This window comes from Amphiura filiformis, chromosome 10, assembly GCF_039555335.1.
Source record: "Amphiura filiformis chromosome 10, Afil_fr2py, whole genome shotgun sequence".
Taxonomy (NCBI): Eukaryota; Metazoa; Echinodermata; class Ophiuroidea; order Amphilepidida; family Amphiuridae; genus Amphiura; species Amphiura filiformis.
Window position 1 is genome coordinate 58094632 of NC_092637.1, and position 6373 is coordinate 58101004.

Below are 6373 nucleotides of genomic sequence, written 5' to 3' on the forward strand. Positions count from 1 at the left end.
TAACGAACTGTATGGTAGTAGACAATCAGCGTATCGCAAGCATTTCAGCACGGAGACTGCTCTAGTGCGAGTACAGAACGATATATTATTGCGTGCTGTTGACCAGCGTTCTGATGTTGTGCTTGTTCTACTCGATCTCTCGGCCGCCTTTGATACAGTCGACCATCATATATTACTTCGGCGGCTGAGAGATCGTTACGGAGTCCACGGAAAAGCGCTTGCCTGGTGTACTAGCTACCTTTGTAATCGTCAACAATCAGTTGTTATTGGCGACAGTGTATCTGCGACACACTTCATGAACTGCTCCGTACCTCAAGGATCTGTCGCTGGACCATTCATGTTTACAGTTTATGCTGCTCCGCTTGAAGACTTGATTAGGTCATATGGTGTTGAAACTATGATCTACGCGGACGATACACAGTTGTATCTTGTATTGGATCCCAGTAGCGACGGCCAACTTCAACGCCTTGAAGACTGCGTTCGTGGCGTGAAAGCGTGGACTGCAGAAAATAGATTGCTTCTGAACGATTCAAAGACTGAGGTGTTGCATTTATCTTCGCGATTTAGCAGGAATCCGACACCAATTTCTACCATCAAAGTTGGCGACTCAGAAGTTGACATTGCTTCAGAAGTGCGCAACCATGGAGTCCTATTTGACCAGTACATGACGCTCATACCTCAAGTGAACAATGTGTGTCGCGCTGCGTGTCTGGCTATCTCCAAAATTGGCCGTATTCGGAAATACATCGACCGTCCTACGGCAGAACGTTTAGTGCATGCATTTGTGACATCCAGACTTTATGCTAACAATAGTCTGCTCTTTGGTCTAACAAGTTCTGCAATTTCTAAGCTGCTTCAACGGGTACAAAACAGTGCCGTGCGACTTGTTTTAGGAGTGAGTGGCCATCGCGTTAATATCAACGATTTACGCCGAAATGAGCTGCACTGGCTTCCTGTGAAAGATCGAATTGTCTTCAAAATCCTCATGATCACATACAAATCGCTGAATGGACTAGCTCCACCTTACCTGAAAGAACTTATTAACACCTACAAACCGAGCCGCTCCCTTCGGTCGTCGTCGCTTTCTCTCCTTGAAGTACCACGGACTGTAGCAACATCAACGTACGGAGAGCGTGCCTTCTCAGTTTCTTCACCTAAGTTGTGGAATGGGTTACCTCAGCAGATTAGGAATGCCGCGTCACTTGCCACCTTCAAGAAACTGTTAAAACTCATCTTTTATCAATCCAACAGTTTAAATTATATGTGATTTGCTGCTATGTTGTGCGTGGTATCCAGTTAAGCAGACGTTTTAGTTTTCTCACCTCTGTCGGTTTTTTCCATCGTTCGGCTTGTCCGTTCCACGGAGGTGATGGTCTGTTTTTGCTCTCTCCAACTCGTCTGCTGGATACCATGCATAAATCAATTTTGTGCAATCTTTCTTTTCAGATTGCTTATGTTGTTTTTAAGTCATATGTATATTGTATGTTTTGGACCTATACTATGTTAGCTTTTTAAATCACGTTTTATCGTATGGTCATGTTTATGAGTGCTGCTTTCACTCTCTGAAATTTGTATATTTAATGCGGTTTTATCATTGTTTTTTTTTGTAACTTTTAATTTTGTGTATTGGTTGTATATTTATGTAAAGCGCTTAGAGGCCTTTTTAAGGTATTTCTGCGCTATGCAAGCGCCTCATTATTATTATTATTATTAATTGCCTACCACCTCGCGGGTTTAGTAACCCTGTGAAGTCAGATCAATGCTCATTCACGTGGATGATGAACATTGATCGCGATACGCTGGCGAAGTTACGTAATTAATCGGATTAATTACCATAGCAATAGGTGAAAACAATTTTGAACATATCGCGCTGCACTACAAGCAAGTTACACTCATCACCTGTGTATGTCTGCAATCATAGATTGAATACAATACTGGTCTTTTCAAAGATACTAATCTTACAGGTGCAAGTGATCAGCATGATATGGTTCAATGCAGAAGTACCGCGTTAACGTATCAGTGCAGCGCGGTATATTCAAAAATTGTTTTCACCTATTGCTATGGTAGTTAATCCGATTATTATGTAACTTCGCCAGCGTATTGAAGAGGACATAGATAAATTGAATGAATGAATGAATGAATGGACATGATTATCGATATTGTTACGCAATAGTGGTGTTAGATCCAAAGCTGGAAACTAGTAGCACAGAGCATACCTTGAGAGGACACTTGGCTCATTTGCATGGCAGTCGGACTCTCCATTGTATTTGTTCATTTGTGTATGGAGAGCAATGGCGACCCTTCATTGTATTTGTTCATTTGTGTATGGAGAGCCATTCTTGGAGCCCATGGGACTCAGGCTAGGTCCTCAGGTAGAGTCAGACGCTGTATGTACTAGAAACGCCTGTTCTTAATTCCGCGTTTATTCAATGTTAGCCTAAATTTGTATTGCCCGGCGGCCCCGCGCAATAGAAAAACCTGAATTTGTTACATAAAAAGAAATGAAAATTAAAAAAGTCGGGTTCCACCTGAGTACATATTAAATGGGTGTAGAAATTGTTCTCAAAATATTAATTAATTTAGACAAACATACGCGATAAAATGAACCTTTGACATGACGCCATGATGACATGATTTTATTAGTCGTTTTATATCACCTATACCGTGTGTCATAATTCCAGTATTTGTAATTTTATATAAGAACTAATATTTTGCATCATAAATGCGCAGTCCATATGCACAAACGAATACTAATCTTCAAGATATTAAGCTTTAGAAGACTTCAAAATAACATGTCACTAAGCAGGTCATAGGTGCTGGCCTTGTCTTATTGTACTTGTTCATTTGTGTATGGAGAGCTCACTGACCTGAATAGAGGTCAATGGGAGAGCTTCTTTATAAGGTACAACTCCATCGATTTCAGGGCGTAGTTCATTGAACTCAACGGGCTGTTATTTGAAGTGCTTTTATGTTATTGCAAAACGGATCGTGGCGAAAGCTAATAAATAATTCATACCAGGGTTTAATTGATCCTGGGATGCAGACATTTCATTATTCGCAAACCACCGGGATTCGATATAGGTTTGCGTTGTAAATAAACATGTGAATAAGAGTGTCATCCCCCTGCTAGTAGTTGGCAGGTGGAAGGCAAGTCTAATCTGATTGGCTAAATATCGTCAGTAGCTGTCAGTAGGCGTGGTTAGTCAGTTTGACATTTCCCTTGACTTTCCAAGGGAGGATATGTCGGATCTATAAGGACCAACGCCTGACGGCGTTGATTATAGTACTAAATATTGCGTTGGTCCTGTATGGACTATACAATACCATCATTCAAATCGCAACCAAACCTTTAAATTAAAGTTAAACGATTTCCTAATTTTCTGCTTATTTAGTTAATGTACTAAAGCAATTGCACAGACAATCTTTTTGATGGACGTTTTGAAGGATAATCCTGACTTTTGCTGGCATGGATTTGATTGTCCTTTAGGGCAAAAGGACTATTAAAATGTGTATCTCTTGACCCATCAAAATATCATTGAAGAGTTTAGTAAGCATTCAAGACAAGGCAAATGTGTGGTTTGATAGTGACGAATATCAACATGTCCCTACAACATGATAATACTAGTGACATAAGTTGTGTATGAAATTAATTTCATTAGTTATATTTTAATGTACTCGGCGCATGTCCTACCTGAAGTCCATTTGCAATATCAAAGAAGTATGAAAATACAATGCCTGATATCTGATCTAGTTGCAGCACTCCAAAGATCCAGGTTACACCCAACAGAGGAGTGAGAATCAGCATTGCCCGCACACTGGCCCTGAATAGATATAAAATGACAAAACATAATAGTAAACACTAGATATCTGATCTAGTTGCAGCACTCCAAAGATCCACGTCACACCCAACAAAGGAGTGAGAATCAGCATTGCCCGCACACTGGCCCTGAAAATGGAAGGACATAGAACTGAATAGTTCGGTACACTGCAAGTAATAGCGTTATTCAATAGGCCTACGTCATAACTGTCATTGATCGTGTCACATATATATGTCCATTTATTCACAAGAGGTATCGACAAATTTATATATATATATTTAAACACAACCATGAGAAATAGATAATAATATAATATTATATTATTATCTATTTGTCGTAGTAAATACCCGCCGCACATACCACTAAACTCTCACCCATGCAGGCCTACATGTTTTCCTCAGATGATTAAACGCCTTTGCCAAAACAAAATTAATGTATATTTCATGTTCCTTTTCCATGCGGATCAATAAAATATATTGCCCTGCCTTGGATATCCCTGTAAAAAAATCTACAAGTTCCATACACACCCCCACACACACCCCAGACCACGTCCAATGCGCATATGTGTTATGAATCGGGGAATCAACACATCCGTATGTACTTACTTTATACGCTCCTTTTCTGATTTATCTTGGTTTGTTTTTAGGCCCAAAAACTTATGAAGAATGATGACTAGCAATATCACGTTTACCTTGTTTTAAAAAAGAAAGGAATGATAAAATATTATTAGAAACATCTATGCAATACGCAAGTATAAGTTTAATCTTTATATAGTAACGTTCATAGCGAATGTTTCCATGTTTTTGTTGTTGTTGTTATTGTTGCCTTTTTACTCTAACTTTCACTAATAGTATTATTAATTTACACTTTAAATTACAATTGGTTTTACTCAATAACTTACCATTGTGATAAATATTACCGGCCCAGCAAATGCATAAATCAGTCCATGTGTTAACGGCAGCCAGCATCTATGGTAATAAAGTTGTTGTTTTTTAAACTTCCGTGGTCGTGCCTGTGCGTATCGCGTACACGAGCGTAAATGCAAAAGCAATAAACAATCACGCTGATTGGCTGATCAATGCACTTGACAACAAGCCGGCTGACTCATTGGTCTTCGGCGCGGCGCGTAGTAGGCGACCTTGTCACTTCTACGCGATCGCAATTCACCAGCGCGTACCCGGACCACGGAAGTTTAAAAAAACCAACTTTAGTATATAGTAATATAGAAATATAATTATACTGATAGTGTGATAGTGTGGTGACAATTATTATAGTTAAAATATCAGTAAAATAAGTAGAGTTTATAACTGTGGTAGTAGAAAAGGTTACCTAACCAATCATATTTACTACTTACATTCCGTTTTCGCCATAGTTTGAAATCCCAGCTCCTAAGGTCGTAAATGCAATGATTGATGGTATACCTGAGCAAAAAGGAGATGAGTAGTGGAAAAGTGACGGTGTTGACAAAAGCTACCTCATTCTATATATTGAACATTGCAATAATTATGTGTACCCCGGAATTAATAACAAAAACCTAATGGTATGCCAAATATAGCTTATCCACCCCTATCACTTACTTCGAAAACCGTATCATCTCCAGCAAATCTTTGCCCCGCCCCTACATGCCAAATGGTCAACCTTGGTGATCTTAGTTCTTAAAACCTTCCAAGTGTCTAATGCCACATACTCTGTCGAATGCCACATACTTGGTCGCTTTTGCGAAGCGTTTTATGGCAAAATAGTGTATAGGTGCCCTCAAAATGTGTGCCAAAAATAATGTCTTGCTCTATTTTGACATGGTAAATAATAGATTTCTCATTGGCTTCTCTAAACTATGCCTATGTTACAGATGTATCGTGTCGTGGCTATTTCACTTTTCATCACGAATTACTCATAACTGAACTATCGAGTAGCATAACATTATCTTACCCCATGCAATAGGCATACATATCGGCAGTTTTATGCTCCAATTGATACTCGGGTTGACTTTCAAGAAAAGATGTACACCTTCCATCAGCATCCACATGAACACAACCAACCACAGGTAATGAAGCATCACAGTCACGGCAATGCAGGTAACCTAAAATCGCATCAATAGAAACCCGAATTCCTCATAATATCGCGTACACTTTATGCATCAGGATATGCCCATGCGATTAATTGTTTACCCTTTGTCGTCAAATTTAAATTCATGCGTTTCATAGTATGAACACTGTGACTATTAGTATAGTTTCTGTAACTAGTGTAATATATTTCAATAAATGCTTAATTAGTTGAAGCATTTGAGTAACATTTTGTGCAGGTGTTATTATCACTTGAGTGGCTTATTAACTCCATAATAGTATGTTCACTATTTCGGATAATGGTTGAGAGCCATCTTATAAACTTGTTCCTAACCTTCATTCCTAAATAGTGTTTGTGATCTATAGTTACCTTGGCTTTTGCGTCGACACCAGTGACAAACACAAGTTGAGCAAGCAGCATAGATACAGCTAGGTTGATGTGTATTACTATACGAGTATTTTTGTATAATCTATGGACGTACAAGATCATGA

At 39.0% G+C, this 6373-nt stretch overlaps 1 long non-coding RNA gene across 1 annotated transcript; it reads right to left on the reverse strand.

Moving 5' to 3' along the window:
- Window positions 1-4422: 4422 nt before the first annotated feature.
- Window positions 4423-5880, reverse strand: LOC140162327 (uncharacterized). The gene is made up of 4 exons (XR_011860236.1): window positions 5748-5880; window positions 5173-5239; window positions 4720-4786; window positions 4423-4509 (listed from the first exon to the last, which is right to left on the reverse strand). It is a non-coding gene; the product is annotated as an uncharacterized lncRNA (long non-coding RNA).
- Window positions 5881-6373: the final 493 nt, after the last annotated feature.